The sequence below is a fragment of the Falco punctatus genome (assembly GCF_963210335.1).
Source record: "Falco punctatus genome assembly, chromosome: 10".
NCBI lineage: Eukaryota > Metazoa > Chordata > Aves > Falconiformes > Falconidae > Falco > Falco punctatus.
The window spans coordinates 1,084,594-1,102,909 of record NC_137590.1 but is presented as its reverse complement, the minus strand read 5'-3'; the positions used below and the strand labels follow the sequence as shown (position 1 = coordinate 1,102,909).

The 18,316-nt window shown below is 57.7% G+C and overlaps 1 protein-coding gene across 3 annotated transcripts in view; it reads left to right on the top strand.

Moving 5' to 3' along the window:
- The window catches only part of DLGAP4 (DLG associated protein 4), a 229,573-nt gene that overhangs the window by 81,315 nt on the left and 129,942 nt on the right, over positions 1-18,316 (top strand). For all 3 annotated transcript variants that reach the window (XM_080405349.1, XM_080405350.1, XM_080405351.1), the window contains exon 2: positions 16,850-16,995. The gene's annotated coding sequence lies outside the window, so the exon portion shown is untranslated. The remainder of the gene's footprint in view (positions 1-16,849; positions 16,996-18,316) is intronic.

The window sequence follows — 18,316 nt, the reverse complement described above, 5'->3', positions numbered from 1 at the left end:
CAGAGTCCAGCTGGGCTGGGATTGGCTGGGGCAGAATCCAACTAGGCTGGGATGGTTTGGGGCAGAAACCTAATGCCCTCGGTTCGCATGAGCAGAGTCCAGCTGTGCTGGTATTTGCTGGGGCAGAGTCCAGCTGTGCTGGGATTTGCTGGGGCAGAATCCGACTAGGCTGGGATGGCTTGGGGCAGGAACCTAATGCCCTTGGTTCGCATGGGCAAAGTCCAGCTGTGCTGGGATTGGCTGGGGCAGAATCCAACTGTGCTGGCATTGGCTGGGGCAGAGTCCAGCTGGGCTGGGATTGGCTGGGGCAGAATCCAACTAGTCTGGGATGGCTTGGGGCAGGAACCTTATGCCCTTGGTTTGCATGGGCAAAGTCCAGCTGGCGTGGTATTGGCTGAGGCTAAGTCCGACTATGCTGGGATGGCTTGGGGCAGAAACCTAATGCCCTCGATTCGCATGGGCAAGGTCCAGCTGGACTGGGATTGGCTGGGGCAGAATCCGACTGGGCTGGGATGGCTTGGGGCAGAAACCTAATGCCCTTGGTTTGCATGGGCAGAGTCCAGCTGTGCTGGCATTGGCTGGGGCAAAGTCCAGCTGGGCTGGGATTGGCTGGGGCAGTATCCAACTACGCCAGGATGGCTTGCGGCAGAAACCTAATGCCCTTGTTTTGCATGGGCAAAGTCCAGCTGTGCTGGGATTGGCTGAGGCTGAGTCCAGCTGTGCTGGGATTGGATGGGGCAGAATCCGACTACTCTGGGATGGCTTGGGGCAGAAACCTAATGCCCTCGGTTCGCATGGGCAAAGTCCAGCTGGACTGGGATTGGCTGGGGCAGAATCCGACTAGGCTGGGATGGCTTGGGGCAGGAACCTAATGCCCTTGGTTCGCATGGGCAGAGTCCAGCTGTGCTGGGATTGGCTGAGGGTGAGTCCAGCTGTGCTGGGATTGGCTGGGGCAGAGTGCAGCTGGGCTGGGATTGGCTGGGGCAGAATCCAACTAGGCTGGGATGGCTTGGGGCAGAAACCTAATGCCCACGGTTCGCATGGGAAAAGTCCAGCTGGACTGGGATTGGCTGGGGCAGAATCCACCTAGGCCGGGATGGCTTGCGGCAGAAACCTAATGCCCTTGGTTTGCATGGGCAGAGTCCAGCTGGGCTGGGATTGGCTGAGGCAGAGTCCGGCTGGGCTGGGATTGGCTGGGGCAGAATCCAACTAGGCTGGGATGGTTTGGGGCAGAAACCTAATGCCCTCGGTTCGCATGAGCAGAGTCCAGCTGTGCTGGTATTTGCTGGGGCAGAGTCCAGCTGTGCTGGGATTGGCTGCGGCAGAATCCGACTAGGCTGGGATGGCTTGGGGCAGGAACCTAATGCCCTTGGTTCGCATGGGCAAAGTCCAGCTGGACTGGGATTGGCTGGGGCAGAGTCCAGCTGTGCTGGCATTGGCTGGGGCAGAGTCCAGCTGGGCTGGGATTGGCTGGGGCAGAATCCAACTAGTCTGGGATGGCTTGGGGCAGAAACCTTATGCCCTTGGTTTGCATGGGCAAAGTCCAGCTGCCGTGGTATTGGCTGAGGCTAAGTCCGACTATGCTGGGATGGCTTGGGGCAGAAACCTAATGCCCTCGATTCGCATGGGCAAGGTCCAGCTGGACTGGGATTGGCTGGGGCAGAATCCGACTGGGCTGGGATGGCTTGGGGCAGAAACCTAATGCCCTTGGTTTGCATGGGCAGAGTCCAGCTGTGCTGGCATTGGCTGGGGCAAAGTCCAGCTGGGCTGGGATTGGCTGGGGCAGTATCCAACAACGCCAGGATGGCTTGCGGCAGAAACCTAATGCCCTTGTTTTGCATGGGCAAAGTCCAGCTGTGCTGGGATTGGCTGAGGCTGAGTCCAGCTGTGCTGGGATTGGATGGGGCAGAATCCGACTACTCTGGGATGGCTTGGGGCAGAAACCTAATGCCCTCGGTTCGCATGGGCAAAGTCCAGCTGGACTGGGATTGGCTGGGGCAGAATCCGACTAGGCTGGGATGGCTTGGGGCAGGAACCTAATGCCCTTGGTTCGCATGGGCAGAGTCCAGCTGTGCTGGGATTGGCTGAGGGTGAGTCCAGCTGTGCTGGGATTGGCTGGGGCAGAGTCCAGCTGGGCTGGGATTGGCTGGGGTAGAAACCAACTAGGCTGGGATGGCTTGGGGCAGAAACCTAATGCCCACGGTTCGCATGGGCAAAGTCCAGCTGGACTGGGATTGGCTGGGGCAGAATCCACCTAGGCCGGGATGGCTTGCGGCAGAAACCTAATGCCCTTGGTTTGCATGGGCAGAGTCCAGCTGGGCTGGGATTGGCTGAGGCAGAGTCCGGCTGGGCTGGGATTGGCCGGGGCAGAATCCAACTAGGCTGGGATGGTTTGGGGCAGAAACCTAATGCCCTCGGTTCGCATGAGCAGAGTCCAGCTGTGCTGGTATTTGCTGGGGCAGAGTCCAGCTGTGCTGGGATTTGCTGGGGCAGAATCCGACTAGGCTGGGATGGCTTGGGGCAGGAACCTAATGCCCTTGGTTCGCATGGGCAAAGTCCAGCTGTGCTGGGATTGGCTGGGGCAGAATCCAACTGTGCTGGCATTGGCTGGGGCAGAGTCCAGCTGGGCTGGGATTGGCTGGGGCAGAATCCAACTAGTCTGGGATGGCTTGGGGCAGAAACCTTATGCCCTTGGTTTGCATGGGCAAAGTCCAGCTGCCGTGGTATTGGCTGAGGCTAAGTCCGACTATGCTGGGATGGCTTGGGGCAGAAACCTAATGCCCTCGATTCGCATGGGCAAGGTCCAGCTGGACTGGGATTGGCTGGGGCAGAATCCGACTGGGCTGGGATGGCTTGGGGCAGAAACCTAATGCCCTTGGTTTGCATGGGCAGAGTCCAGCTGTGCTGGCATTGGCTGGGGCAAAGTCCAGCTGGGCTGGGATTGGCTGGGGCAGTATCCAACTACGCCAGGATGGCTTGCGGCAGAAACCTAATGCCCTTGTTTTGCATGGGCAAAGTCCAGCTGTGCTGGGATTGGCTGAGGCTGAGTCCAGCTGTGCTGGGATTGGATGGGGCAGAATCCGACTACTCTGGGATGGCTTGGGGCAGAAACCTAATGCCCTCGGTTCGCATGGGCAAAGTCCAGCTGGACTGGGATTGGCTGGGGCAGAATCCGACTAGGCTGGGAAGGCTTGGGGCAGGAACCTAATGCCCTTGGTTCGCATGGGCAGAGTCCAGCTGTGCTGGGATTGGCTGAGGGTGAGTCCAGCTGTGCTGGGATTGGCTGGGGCAGAGTCCAGCTGGGCTGGGATTGGCTGGGGTAGAAACCAACTAGGCTGGGATGGCTTGGGGCAGAAACCTAATGCCCACGGTTCGCATGGGAAAAGTCCAGCTGGACTGGGATTGGCTGGGGCAGAATCCAACTAGGCCGGGATGGCTTGCGGCAGAAACCTAATGCCCTTGGTTTGCATGGGCAGAGTCCAGCTGGGCTGGGATTGGCTGAGGCAGAGTCCGGCTGGGCTGGGATTGGCTGGGGCAGAATCCAACTAGGCTGGGATGGTTTGGGGCAGAAACCTAATGCCCTCGGTTCGCATGAGCAGAGTCCAGCTGTGCTGGTATTTGCTGGGGCAGAGTCCAGCTGTGCTGGGATTTGCTGGGGCAGAATCCGACTAGGCTGGGATGGCTTGGGGCAGGAACCTAATGCCCTTGGTTCGCATGGGCAAAGTCCAGCTGGACTGGGATTGGCTGGGGCAGAGTCCAGCTGTGCTGGCATTGGCTGGGGCAGAATCCAGCTGGGCTGGGATTGGCTGGGGCAGAATCCAACTAGTCTGGGATGGCTTGGGGCAGAAACCTAATGCCCTTGGTTTGCATGGGCAAAGTCCAGCTGGCCTGGTATTGGCTGAGGCTAAGTCCGACTATGCTGGGATGGCTTGGGGCAGAAACCTAATGCCCTTGGTTTGCATGGGCAGAGTCCAGCTGTGCTGGCATTGGCTGGGGCAAAGTCCAGCTGGGCTGGGATGGCTTGGGGCAGAAACCTAATGCCCTCGGTTCGCATGGGCAAAGTCCAGCTGTGCTGTGATTGGCTGAGGCTGAGTCCAGCTGTGCTGGGATTGGCTGGGGCAGAATCTGACTAGTCTGGGACGGCTTGGGGCAGAAACCTAATGCCCTTGTTTTGCATGGGCAAAGTCCAGCTGGGCTGGCATTGGCTGAGGCTGAGTCCAGCTGTGCTGGGATTGGCTGGGGCAGAATCCGACTAGGCTGGGATGGCTTGGGGCAGGAACCTAATGCCCTTGGTTCGCATGGGCAGAGTCCAGCTGTGCTGGGATTGGCTGAGGGTGAGTCCAGCTGTGCTGGCATTGGCTGGGGCAGAGTCCAGCTGGGCTGGGATTGGCTGGGGTAGAAACCAACTAGGCTGGGATGGCTTGGGCAGAAACCTAATGCCCACGGTTCGCATGGGAAAAGTCCAGCTGGACTGGGATTGGCTGGGGCAGAATCCAACTAGGCCGGGATGGCTTGCGGCAGAAACCTAATGCCCTTGGTTTGCATGGGCAGAGTCCAACTTGGCTGGGATTGGCTGAGGCAGAGTCCGGCTGGGCTGGGATTGGCTGGGGCAGAATCCAACTAGGCTGGGATGGTTTGGGGCAGAAACCTAATGCCCTCGGTTCGCATGAGCAGAGTCCAGCTGTGCTGGTATTTGCTCGGGCAGAGTCCAGCTGTGCTGGGATTTGCTGGGGCAGAATCCGACTAGGCTGGGATGGCTTGGGGCAGGAACCTAATGCCCTTGGTTCGCATGGGCAAAGTCCAGCTGGACTGGGATTGGCTGGGGCAGAGTCCAGCTGTGCTGGCATTGGTTGGGGCAGAGTCCAGCTGGGCTGGGATTGGCTGGGGCAGAATCCAACTAGTCTGGGATGGCTTGGGGCAGAAACCTTATGCCCTTGGTTTGCATGGGCAAAGTCCAGCTGGCGTAGTATTGGCTGAGGCTAAGTCCGACTATGCTGGGATGGCTTGGGGCAGAAACCTAATGCCCTCGATTCGCATGGGCAAGGTCCAGCTGGACTGGGATTGGCTGGGGCAGAATCCGACTGGGCTGAGATGGCTTGGGGCAGAAACCTAATGCCCTTGGTTTGCATGGGCAGAGTCCAGCTGTGCTGGGATTTTCTGGGGCAGAATCTGACTAGTCTGGGATGGCTTGGGGCAGAATCCGACTAGGCTGGGATGGGTTGGGGCAGAAACCTAATGCCCTTGGTTCGCATGGGCAAAGTCCAGCTGGACTGGGATTGGCTGAGGCTGAGTCCAGCTGTGCTGGGATTTGCTGGGGCAGAGTCAGCTGTGCTGGGATTTGCTGGGGCAGAATCCGACTAGGCTGGGATGGCTTGGGGCAGAAACCTAATGCCCTTGGTTTGCATGGGCAGAGTCCAGCTGTGCTGGGATTGGCTGGCGCAGAGTCCAGCTGTGCTGGGATTGGCTGGGGCAGATTCCGACTGTGCTGGGATTGGCTGGGGCAGAATCCGACTAGGCTGGGATGGCTTGGGGCAGAAACCTAATGCCCTTGGTTTGTATGGGCAGAGTCCAGCTGTGCTGGGATTGGCTGGGGCAGAGTCCAGCTGTGCTGGGATTGGATGGGGTAGAATCCAACTAGGCTGGGATGGCTTGGGGCAGGAACCTAATGCCCTTGGTTCGCATGGGCAGAGTGCAGCTGGACTGGGATTGGCTGAGGCAGAGACCAGCTGGGCTGGGATTGGCTGGGGCAGAATCTGACTAGGCTGGGATGGCTTGGGGCAGAAACCTAATGTCCTTGGTTTGCATGGACAAAGTCCAGCTGGCCTGGCATTGCCTGAGTCTAAGTCTGACTAGGCTGGGTTGGCTTGGGTCAGAAACCTAATGCCCACGGTTCGCATGGGCAAAGTCCAGCTGGTCTGGGATTGGCTGGGGCAGAGTCCAGCTGTGCTGGGATTGGCTGGGGCAGAGTCCAGCTGGGCTGGGATTGGCTGAGGCAGAATCCAACTAGGCTGGGATGGCTTGGGGCAGAATCCTAATGCCCTTGGTTTGCATGGGCAAAGTCCAGCTGGACTGGGATTGGCTGGGGCAGAATCCAACTAGGCTGGGATGGCTTGGGGCAGAATCCTAATGCTCTCGGTTCGCATGGGCAGAGTCCAGCTGTGCTGGGATTGGCTGGGACAGAATCCGACTAGGCTTGGATGGCTTGGGGCAGAAACCTAATGCCCTTGGTTTGCATGGGCAAAGTCCAGCTGGGCTGGGATTGGCTGGGGCAGAGTCCGGCTGGGCTGGGATTGGCTGGGGCACAATCCAACTGGGCTGGGATGGCTTGGGGCAGAAATCTAATGCTCTCGGTTCGCATGAGCAGAGTCCAGCTGTGCTGGGATTGGTTGGGGCAGAGTCCAGCTGTGCTGGGATTTGCTGGGGCAGAATCCGACTAGGCTGGGTTGGCTTGGGGCAGGAACCTAATGCCCTTGGTTCGCATGGGCAAAGTCCAGCTGGACTGGGATTGGCTGAGGCTTTGTCGAGCTCCGCTGGCATTGGCTGGGGCAGAGTCCAGCTGGGCTGGGATTGGCTGGGGTAGAATCCAACTAAGCTGGGATGGCTTGGGGCAGAAACCTAATGCCCTCGTTTCGCATGGGCAAAGTCCAGCTGTGCTGAGATTGGCTGGGGCAGAATCCGACTAGGCTGGGATGGCTTGGGGCAGAATCCTAATGCCCTTGGTTTGCATGGGCAGAGTCCAGCTGTGCTGGGATTGGCTGGGGCAGAGTCCATCTGTGGTGGGATTGGATGGGGCAGAATCCGACTACTCTGGGATGGCTTGGGGCAGAAACCTAATGCCCTTGGTTTGCATGGGTAAAGTCCAGCTGGCCTGGGATTGGCTGAGGCTGAGTCCGACTAGGCTGGGATGGCTTGGGGCAGAAACCTAATGCCATTGGTTTGCATGGGCAGAGGCCAGCTGGGCTGGGATTGGCTGGGGCACAATCCGACTGGGCTGGGATGGCTTGGGGCAGAAATCTAATGCCCTCGGTTCGCATGAGCAGAGTCCAGCTGTGCTGGGATTGGTTGGGGCAGAGTCCAGCTGTGCTGGGATTTGCTGGGGCAGAATCCGACTAGGCTGGGATGGCTTGGGGCAGAAACCTAATGCCCTTGGTTTGCATGGGCAAAGTCCAGCTGGACTGGGATTGGCTGAGGCTTTGTCGAGCTCCGCTGGCATTGGCTTGGGCAGAGTCCAGCTGGATTGGGATTGGCTGGGGCAGAATCCAACTAAGCTGGGATGGCTTGGGGCAGAAACCTAATGCCCTTGGTTTGCATGGGCAAAGTCCAGCTGGACTGGGATTGGCTGAGGCTAAGTCCGACTAGGCTGGGATGGCTTGGGCAGAAACCTAATGCCCTCGTTTCGCATGGGCAAAGTCCAGCTGGACTGGGATTGGCTGGGGCAGAATCCGACTAGGCTGGGATGGCTTGGGGCAGAATCCTAATGCCCTTGGTTTGCATGGGCAAAGTCCAGCTGGACTGGGATTGGCTGGGGCGGAATCCGACTACTCTGGGATGGCTTGGGGCAGAAACCTAATGCCCTTGGTTTGCATGAGTAAAGTCAAGCTGGCCTGGGATTGGCTGAGGCTGAGTCCGACTAGGCTGGGATGGCTTGGGGCAGAAACCTAATGCCCTTGGTTTGCATGGGCAAAGTCCAGCTGGATTGGGATTGGCTGGGGCAGAATCCAGCTAGGCCGGGATGGCTTGGGGCAGAAACCTAATGCCCTCGGTTCGCATGGGCAGAGTCCAGCTGTGCTGGGATTGGCTGGGGCAGAATCCAACTAGGCTGGGATGGGTTGGGGCAGAAACCTAATGCCCTTGGTTTGCATGGGCAAAATCCAGCTGTGCTGGGATTGGCTGAGGAAGAGTCCGGCTGGGCTGGGATTGGCTGGGGCAGAATCCGACTAGGCTGGGATGGCTTGGGGCAGGAACCTAATGCCCTTGGTTTGCATGGGCAGAGTCCAGCTGTGCTGGGATTGGCTTAGGCTTTGTCCACCTCCGCTGGCATTGGCTGGTACAGAGTCCAGCTGGACTGGGATTGGCTGGGGTAGAATCCAACTAGGCTGCGATGGCTTGGGGCAGAAACCTAGTGCCCTTGGTTTGCATGGGCAAAGTCCAGCTGGCCTGGCATTGGCTGAGGCTGAGTCCGACTATGCTGGGATGTCTTGGGCAGAAACCTAATGCCCTCGTTTCGCATGGGCAAAGTCCAGCTGGACTGGGATTGGCTGAGGCTGAGTCCAGCTGGGCTGGGATTGGCTGTGGCAGAATCCAACTAGGCTGGGATGGCTTGGGGCAGAAACCTAATGCCCTTGGTTTGCATGGGCAAAGTCCAGCTGGATTGGGATTGGCTTGGGCAGAATCCAGCTAGGCTGGGATGGCTTGGTTCAGAAACCTAATGCCCTTGGTTCGCATGGGCAGAGTCCAGCTGGACTGGGATTGGCTGGGGCAGAATCCGACTAGGCTGCGATGGCTTGCGGCAGAAACCTAATGCCCTTGGTTTGCATAGGCAAAGTCCAGCTGGACTGGGATTGGCTGGGACAAAATCCGACAAGGCTGGGATGGCTTGCGGCAGAAACCTAATGCCCTTGGTTTGCATACGCAAAGTCCAGCTGGACTGGGATTGGCTGGGGCAGAGTCCAGCTGGGCTGGGATTGGCTGGGGAAGACTCCAACTAGGCTGGGATGGCTTGGGGCAGAAACCTAATGCCCTTGGTTTGCATGGGCAAAGCCCGGCTCTGCTGGGATTGGCTGAGGCTGAGTCCAGCTGGGCTGGGATGGCTTTGGGCAGAAACCTAATGCCCTTGGTTTGCATGGGCAAAGTCCAGCTGGACTGGGATTGGCTGGGACAAAATCCGACAAGGCTGGGATGGCTTGGGGCAGAAACCTAATGCCCTTGGTTTGCATAGGCAAAGTCCAGCTGGACTGGGATTGGCTGGGGCAGAGTCCAGCTGGGCTGGGATTGGCTGGGGTAGAATCCAACTAGGCTGGGATGGCTTGGGGCAGAAACCTAATGCCCTTGGTTTGCATGGGCAAAGTCCAGCTGGACTGGGATTGGCTGACACTGTGTCCGAGTAGGCTGGGATGGCTTGGGGCAGAAACCTAATGCCCTTGGTTTGCATGGGCAAAGTCCAGCTGGCCTGGGATTGGCTGGGGCAGAATCCAGCTAGGCTGGGATGGCTTGGGGCAGAAACCTAATGCCCTTGGTTTGCATGGGCAAAGTCCAGCTGTGCTGGGATTGGCTGTGTCTGAATCCGACTAGGCTGGGATGGCTTGGGGCAGAAACCTAATGCCCTTGGTTTGCATGGGCAAAGTCCAGCTGGATTGGGATTGGCTTGGGCAGAATCCAGCTAGGCTGGGATGGCTTGGGGCAGAAACCTAATGCCCTTGGTTCGCATGGGCAGAGTCCAGCTGGACTGGGATTGGCTGGGGCAGAATCCGACTAGGCTGCGATGGCTTGGGGCAGAAACCTAATGCCCTTGGTTTGCATAGGCAGAGTCCAGCTGGACTGGGATTGGCTGGGACAAAATCCGACAAGGCTGGGATGGCTTGCGGCAGAAACCTAATGCCCTTGGTTTGCATGGGCAAAGTCCAGCTTTGCTGGGATTGGCTGAGGCTGAGTTAAGCTTTGCTGGGATTGGCTTTGCCAGAAACCTAATGCCCTTGGTTTGCATGGGCAAAGTCCGGCTGTGCTGGGATTGGCTGAGGCTGAGTCCAGCTGTGCTGGGATTGGCTGGGGCAGAATCCATTTAGGCTGGGATGGCTTGGGGCAGAAACCTAATGCCCTTGGTTTGCATGGGCAAAGTCCAGCTGGACTGGGATTGGCTGAGGCTGTGTCCGACTAGGCTGGGATGGCTTGGGGCAGAAACCTAATGCCCTCGGTTCGCATGGGCAGAGTCCAGCTTTGCTGGGATTGGCTGACGCTGAGTTAAGCTTTGCTGGGATTGGCTTTGCCAGAAACCTAATGCCCTTGGTTTGCATGGGCAAAGTCCAGCTGGTCTGGGATTGGCTGAGGCAGAGTCCAGCTGTGCTGGGATTGGCTGGGGCAGAGTCCAGCTGTGCTGGGATTGGCTGGGGAAGAATCCAACTAGGCTGGGATGGCTTGGGGCAGAAACCTAATGCCCTTGGTTTGCATGGGCAAAGGCCAGCTGTGCTGGGATTGGCTGGGGTAGAATCCAGCTAGGCTGGGATGGTTTAGGGCAGAAACCTAATGCCCTCGGTTTGCATGGGCAAAGGCCAGCTGTGCTGGGATTGGCTGGGGCAGAATCCAACTAGGCTGGGATGGCTTGCGGCAGTAACCTAATGCCCTTGGTTTGCATGGGCAAAGCCCAGCTGGGCTGGGATTGGCTGGGGCAGAATCCAACTAGGCCGGGATGGCTTGGGGCAGAATCCTAATGCCCTCGGTTTGCATGGGCAGAGTCCAGCTGTGCTGGGATTGGCTGAGGCTGAGTCCAGCTGTGCTGGCATTGGCTGGGGTAGAATCCAACTAGGCTGGGATGGCTTGGGGCAGAAACCTAATGCCCTCGGTTCGCATTGGCAGAGTCCAGCTCCGCTGCGATTGGCTGAGGCTGAGTCCAGCTGGGCTGGGATTGGCTGGGGCAGAATCCGACTAGTCTGGGATGGCTTGGGGCAGAAACCTAATGCCCTTGGTTTGCATGGGCAAAGTCCAGCTGTGCTGGGATTGGCTGTGTCTTGAATCCAACTAGGCTGGGATGGCTTGGGGCAGAAACCTAATGCCCTTGGTTTGCACGGGCAGAGTCCAGCTGTGCTGGGATTGGCTGAGGCAGAGTCCAGCTGTGCTGGGATTGGTTGGGGCAGAATCCAACTAGGCTGGGATGGCTTGGGGCAGAAACCTAATGCCCTCGGTTCGCATGGGCAGAGTCCTGCTGGACTGGGAGTGGCTGAGGCAGAATCCAGCTAGGCTGGGATGGCTTGGGGCAGAAACCTAATGCCCTTGGTTTGCATGGGCAGAGTCCAGCTGGACTGGGATTGGCTGGGGTAGACTCCAACTAGGCTGGGATGGCTTGGGGCAGAAACCTAATGCCCTTGGTTTGCATGGGCAAAGTCCAGCTGGACTGGGATTGGCTGGGGCAGAATCCAACTAGGCTGGGATGGCTTGGGGCAGAAACCTAATGCCCTTGGTTTGCATGGGCAAAGCCCAGCTGGGCTGGGATTGGCTGTGTCAGAATCCAACTAGGCCGGGATGGCTTGGGGCAGAAACCTAATGCCCTCGGTTCGCATGGGCAGAGTCCAGCTGGACTGGGATTGGCTGGGGCAGAATCCGACTAGGCTGCGATGGCTTGGGGCAGAAACCTAATGCCCTTGGTTTGCATAGGCAGAGTCCAGCTGGACTGGGATTGGCTGGGACAAAATCCGACAAGGCTGGGATGGCTTGGGGCAGAAACCTAATGCCCTTGGTTTGCATGGGCAAAGTCCAGCTTTGCTGGGATTGGCTGAGGCTGAGTTAAGCTTTGCTGGGATTGGCTTTGCCAGAAACCTAATGCCCTTGGTTTGCATGGGCAAAGTCCGGCTGTGCTGGGATTGGCTGAGGCTGAGTCCAGCTGTGCTGGGATTGGCTGGGGCAGAATCCATTTAGGCTGGGATGGCTTGGGGCAGAAACCTAATGCCCTTGGTTTGCATGGGCAAAGTCCAGCTGGACTGGGATTGGCTGAGGCTGTGTCCGACTAGGCTGGGATGGCTTGGGGCAGAAACCTAATGCCCTCGGTTCGCATGGGCAGAGTCCAGCTTTGCTGGGATTGGCTGACGCTGAGTTAAGCTTTGCTGGGATTGGCTTTGCCAGAAACCTAATGCCCTTGGTTTGCATGGGCAAAGTCCAGCTGGTCTGGGATTGGCTGAGGCAGAGTCCAGCTGTGCTGGGATTGGCTGGGGCAGAGTCCAGCTGTGCTGGGATTGGCTGGGGAAGAATCCAACTAGGCTGGGATGGCTTGGGGCAGAAACCTAATGCCCTTGGTTTGCATGGGCAAAGGCCAGCTGTGCTGGGATTGGCTGGGGTAGAATCCAGCTAGGCTGGGATGGTTTAGGGCAGAAACCTAATGCCCTCGGTTTGCATGGGCAAAGGCCAGCTGTGCTGGGATTGGCTGGGGCAGAATCCAACTAGGCTGGGATGGCTTGCGGCAGTAACCTAATGCCCTTGGTTTGCATGGGCAAAGCCCAGCTGGGCTGGGATTGGCTGGGGCAGAATCCAACTAGGCCGGGATGGCTTGGGGCAGAATCCTAATGCCCTCGGTTTGCATGGGCAGAGTCCAGCTGTGCTGGGATTGGCTGAGGCTGAGTCCAGCTGTGCTGGCATTGGCTGGGGTAGAATCCAACTAGGCTGGGATGGCTTGGGGCAGAAACCTAATGCCCTCGGTTCGCATTGGCAGAGTCCAGCTCCGCTGCGATTGGCTGAGGCTGAGTCCAGCTGGGCTGGGATTGGCTGGGGCAGAATCCGACTAGTCTGGGATGGCTTGGGGCAGAAACCTAATGCCCTTGGTTTGCATGGGCAAAGTCCAGCTGTGCTGGGATTGGCTGTGTCTTGAATCCAACTAGGCTGGGATGGCTTGGGGCAGAAACCTAATGCCCTTGGTTTGCACGGGCAGAGTCCAGCTGTGCTGGGATTGGCTGAGGCAGAGTCCAGCTGTGCTGGGATTGGTTGGGGCAGAATCCAACTAGGCTGGGATGGCTTGGGGCAGAAACCTAATGCCCTCGGTTCGCATGGGCAGAGTCCTGCTGGACTGGGAGTGGCTGAGGCAGAATCCAGCTAGGCTGGGATGGCTTGGGGCAGAAACCTAATGCCCTTGGTTTGCATGGGCAGAGTCCAGCTGGACTGGGATTGGCTGGGGTAGACTCCAACTAGGCTGGGATGGCTTGGGGCAGAAACCTAATGCCCTTGGTTTGCATGGGCAAAGTCCAGCTGGACTGGGATTGGCTGGGGCAGAATCCAACTAGGCTGGGATGGCTTGGGGCAGAAACCTAATGCCCTTGGTTTGCATGGGCAAAGCCCAGCTGGGCTGGGATTGGCTGTGTCAGAATCCAACTAGGCCGGGATGGCTTGGGGCAGAAACCTAATGCCCTCGGTTCGCATGGGCAGAGTCCAGCTGGACTGGGATTGGCTGAGGCAGAGTCCAGCTGGGCTGGGATTGGCTGGGGCAGAATCCAACTAGGCTGGGATGGCTTGGGGCAGGAACCTAATGCCCTTGGTTTGCATGGGCAAAGTCTATCTGTGCTGGGATTGGCTGAGGCTGAGTTAAGCTTTGCTGGGATTGGCTTTGCCAGAAACCTAATGAACTTGGTTTGCATGGGCAAAGTCCAGCTGGGCTGGGATTGGCTGGGGCAGAATCCAGCTAGGCTGGGATGGTTTGGTTCAGAAACCTAATGCCCTCGGTTCGCATGGGCAGAGTCCAGCTGTGCTGGGATTGGCTGGGACAAAATCCGACAAGGCTGAGATGGCTTGGGGCAGAAACCTAATGTCCTTGGTTTGCATGGGCAAAGTCCAGCTGGACTGGGATTGGCTGGGGCAGAGTCCAGCTGGGCTGGGATTGGCTGGGGCAGAATCCAACTAGACTGGGATGTCTTGGGGCAGAAACCTAATGCCCTCGGTTCGCATGGGCAAAGTCCAGCTGTGCTGTGATTGGCTGGGGCAGAATCCAGCTAGGCTGGGATGGCTTGCGGCTGACACCTAATGCCCTTGGTTTGCATGGGCAAAGTCCAGCTGGACTGGGATTGGCTGAGGCTTAGTCCAGCTGGGCTGGGATTGGCTGGGGCAGAATCCGACTAGGCCGGGATGGCTTGGGGCAGAAACCTAATGCCCTTGGTTTGCATTGTCAAAGCCCAGCTGGGCTGGGATTGGCTGTGTCAGAATCCAACTAGTCTGGGATGGCTTGGGGCAGAAACCTAATGCCCTTGGTTTGCATGGGCAAAGTCCAGCTGGATTGGGATTGGCTGGGGCAGAATCCAGCTAGGCTGGGATGGCTTGGTTCAGAAACCTAATGCCCTCGGTTCGCATGGGCAGAGTCCAGCTTTGCTGGGATTGGCTGGAGCAGAATTCAACTAGGCTGGGATGGCTTGGGGCAGAAACCTAATGTCCTTGGTTTGCATGGGCAAAGTCCAGCTGGACTGGGATTGGCTGGGGCAGAATCCAACTAGACTGGGATGTCTTGGGGCAGAAACCTAATGCCCTCGGTTCGCATGGGCAAAGTCCAGCTGTGCTGGGATTGGCTGGGGCAGAATCCGACTAGGCTGGGATGGCTTGCGGCAGAAACCTAATGCCCTTGGTTTGCATGGGCAAAGTCCAGCTTGATATGGATTGGCTGGGGCAGAATCCAGCTAGGCTGGGATGGCTTGGGGCAGAAACCTAATGCCCTTGGTTTGCATGGGCAAAGTCCAGCTGGACTGGGATTGGCTGAGGCTGAGTCCAGCTGTGCTGGGATTGGCTGAGGCTGAGTCCAGCTGTGCTGGCATTGGCTGGGGCAGAGTCCAGCTGGGCTGGGATTGGCTGGGGTAGAATCCAACTAGGCTGGGATGGTTTGGGGCAGAAACCTAATGCCCTTGGTTCGCATGGGCAAAGTCCAGCTGTGCTGGGATTGCTTGTTTCAGAATCCAGCTAGGCTGGGATGGCTTGGGGCAGTAACCTCATGCCCTTGGTTTGCATGGGCAAAGCCCAGCTGGGCTGGGATTGGCTGGGGCAGAATCCAACTAGGCCGGGATGGCTTGCGGCTGACACCTAATGCCCTTGGTTTGCATGGGCAGAGTCCAGCTGTGCTGGGATTGGCTGAGGCAGAGTCCAACTGGGCTGGGATTGGGGGGGGCAGAATCCAACTAGGCTGGGATGGCTTGGGGCAGAAACCTAATGCCCTCGGTTTGCATGGGCAAAATCCAGCTGGACTGGGATTGGCTGTGGCTGAGTCCAGCTGTGCTGGGATTGGCTTGGGCAGAATCTGACTAGGCTGGGATGTCTTTGGGCAGAAACCTAATGCTCTTGGATCTCATTGGCAGAGTCCATATTCGCGAGCTGAGTGCATGAGAACCTGCACCAGGAGCTGCCCCTCTGATGTCGGTCCCCACTTATGCCAAGGGGCCTTCCCCAGAGGATGCAGGTCAACAGTTCTAACTGCCTTCCTCTCCCCTGGTGCTGGTGTGGGGATTATGGGACATGAGGAAGAAAAAGTGCCTGGCTTTCTCAGAGTAGCAAGCTGGAGAGGAAGCAACTTGTGTCTGCTTTGCTGCAGCAGCTATCAAGGTTCGGTGCCATCCATGGAGCATGGGCTGGGGCTGGAGATCCAGGTGGTGATGTCTCTCAGAAAATGCTTCTGAAGGAGGAGCAGAACTCTGCAGAGGGCACGTTGCCTCTGGCCCCACAATCAGCAGGCAGAAGAAGGAATTCCCAGAGGGAATTCAGCTTGGTGCTGAAGTGCAGTCAGAGCTGGGAGGTGCAGATCCCCTTACTGGAAGGAAAGACTATGGGGAGAGATTCCACCCTGCTCCAAGGTCTCCTCATTGGGACTGTGCTGTCCTTGTTCCCGCTTGGATATCAGGCTCCTGACAGGAAATATGAACATTTGGAGCTGCCTTCTGTCCCCTATATGTTTCCCTCAGAGCTCCCCCATCTCCTGCACTGAGGGGGCTGCAGGCACAGAAGGACAGGTCATGTTTGAGGGGTGCTGAGCTGCTCTCAGGTGTCCGGGCATGCCACAGCCAGCTGTGCTGTGCTGCTTCCCAGGCTGGGGACCAGCTCAGACCATTCCTGCACCAAGGCTGTATTGTCCCCACTTCTTAATGCTCTTATCTTGAAGACTCCCCTCAGATTAAAGCCCAGGCAGCCAGTTCCCTCCCTGGATTTATTGCAATGCAGTTTTCTTCCTTTGATCTGATCAGAGTGTAAGCTGCTCTTTTCAAAGTGCGTGGGGAGGACAGATGTGCATGTCACTGGTGCGGTGAGCCAGGCTGACTGAAAGCAGTGGGAAGGTGCCCTGTTCTTTAGCTTGGTGGCACATCTGACTGTTTTCATGGCTTGAACCCTGTTTCTCCTCCAAGCTTCTGAGAGCAGCTGTGTGATGTCCCACGTACACCAGCAGTCATAAGGCAAAAGGTTTGCCTCAGAGCAGGAAGATTTTCTTACCATGCTGGATGGTGTCTGTTGACCTTCCTGGACAGCCTTGTTAAGCTGGAGCCCAGTGTTTTCTGTGACAGCCATGGGGACCCTGGTGTCAGGGAAATGGTGCTGGCCATTTTGACAAGACCCTAGCAGGGGTTCAGGTGACATCTGAGGATTTGACCTCAGAAGTGTGACTGTCACCCATTCATGGTGGACTCATGGTTGTTCCTGATGAGCTCATGAGTCCATGGCCATGCTTGGAGCAGGGCTGGAGAAGCCAGGGGTGGACTGGTATCCCTGTCAAGTTCCTTCTTTGCCTCTGCCTCTGGCTCTGCTGAGGGACTGAGGAGCTGAGACCACTGCTCTCTGCACAGCTGGCTCCGTGTGAGGGCTCTCCCAGTCCTGATGGGTGTCCTCTGGGTCATCCGCACTCAGAGTGTTCCCAGAGAAGGCAGGGGCGCACATAGAGCCGGGGAGGGCTGGTGGAGAGGAGTGCCTGGGGGAGATGCTGGCTATGGGTGTGTGCTGAACCTGACATGTGGTGATACATCTGGGATCTGGGTACTGTGAAGCAGGAGCATCCATCTCTGCTGGACCCCTCCCTCACTGGGTGGGCCTGAAGGGACATGGGGTGGGGGAAGATGGGGGGAGGACTCTTTCATGATGGGGAAAGGGCTGGGGTTAATCCATGCCTTTCTGAACTCACATTTGTCTTTACCTTCCACAGCCCAAGGAGCCTGGTGAGCACGGTCACAGAGCTACAGCCTGGCTCTGCCCACCCCGCAGCCAGCGCATGGACCACCAACATCCTCCCTCTCATGAATGACAGCAGCATCCTGGCAGACGAGACACCTTGGAGAGAGTGTCCAGACTGTGAGTGCTCTGGGCCCCGCGGGGTCATGGTGCTGCTCCGTGGGGTTTCCTTGGGGCAAAAGGCAAGAGGAGCCTGTGGGTGTTGGAAAGCTGTGGGCTTCCCCTCTCTCGGGATGCTGTTGCCCTGTGAGGCAAAAAGAGAGCCTGGGTGCCAAGCGGAAACAAAGGAGGAGAGGTACTGCTGGCAGGGTAGGGGATACGGGGGGCTGTCTGGGGTGCACAGGTGAGCTGATATGGGGTGCTGGCATGGCCCCACTGGCCTGGGGCAGAGGGTGATGGAGGACTCTGTTACAGGTATGTCTGGGGGCAGGGAGAGCTGTGACAGTGTGCTACAGGTGATGGCTGTGATGCTGGGCAGCAGCTGGAGCAATGCTAGAGCACAGGAGCATCCAGGCTCCTGCTGGGACTGCGGGGCAGAGACCAGTGCGACCGGGCCAGCCATGAGCCAAAAGGCAAGCAGCCCCAGGAGGCACCTGCACCCACCAGGTGTAGGTGCAATGGGATCTGTGGGGCTGCCCCTCACCGTGGTTTGCTTTCTGCTCTCCCTGTTAACCTTTTCCATGAGTTCAGCTACATGTGGCAGTCTGCAAGGTCCCTGACTTCCTGTGGGCTAGGTAGGCAAGAGGAGCATGCAGATGCTTGACCCTCTCCAGCAAGCCAGAGAAGGAGGCTCCTGCAGGGGATGGATGCAGCCCTCTCAGGCACATGGAAAACCTGTATTTCTCCCCCAGAAAACCTGTATTTCTCCCCCAGCGAGAGAGAGAGGAGCTTGTGCAATGGGCAGGGCTCTGGATTCAATCAGTGTTGTCACAGCTGCTAAGGTCCATTGGGAAGGAACTTGTTCTAAAAGCAGCAGACACGTGAGAGATGGTGAATAGGCAGGGCAAACCTACAGAGGAGTAAATCACATGCCTTCTCCACATCAGGAGAGATCGCCTGCCATGTCCCAGGATGTGACACTGAGCTGAGCCCCGTCAGCAGCTCAGCCAAACCCAAACATTCAAAAAGTCCTGGTTTGGCCTCCCAGAGGGAGAAGATGGTCATAAAATCCAAAAAGCATCAAGAGCATGTCAGGGGCATTTCCTTCACAGCCCTGAAGCCTTGGTCAACAGCAAGTGGCTGTGGGACCCCGAGGGGTGGAAGACAGTGCAGGGGCTGGTGTGGGTGCCCTGTCCTGGCCCTGACGCCACTTAGAAGTAAATAACAGCTTCTGCAGAGAGCACAGGCTGCCGGAGGGCTCTTGACCCTCAGAACACGAGGCTTTCTCAGTACAGCAGCTACTAAAACCCTTCTTTGAATTGTTGTCACAGGAAAATCCATG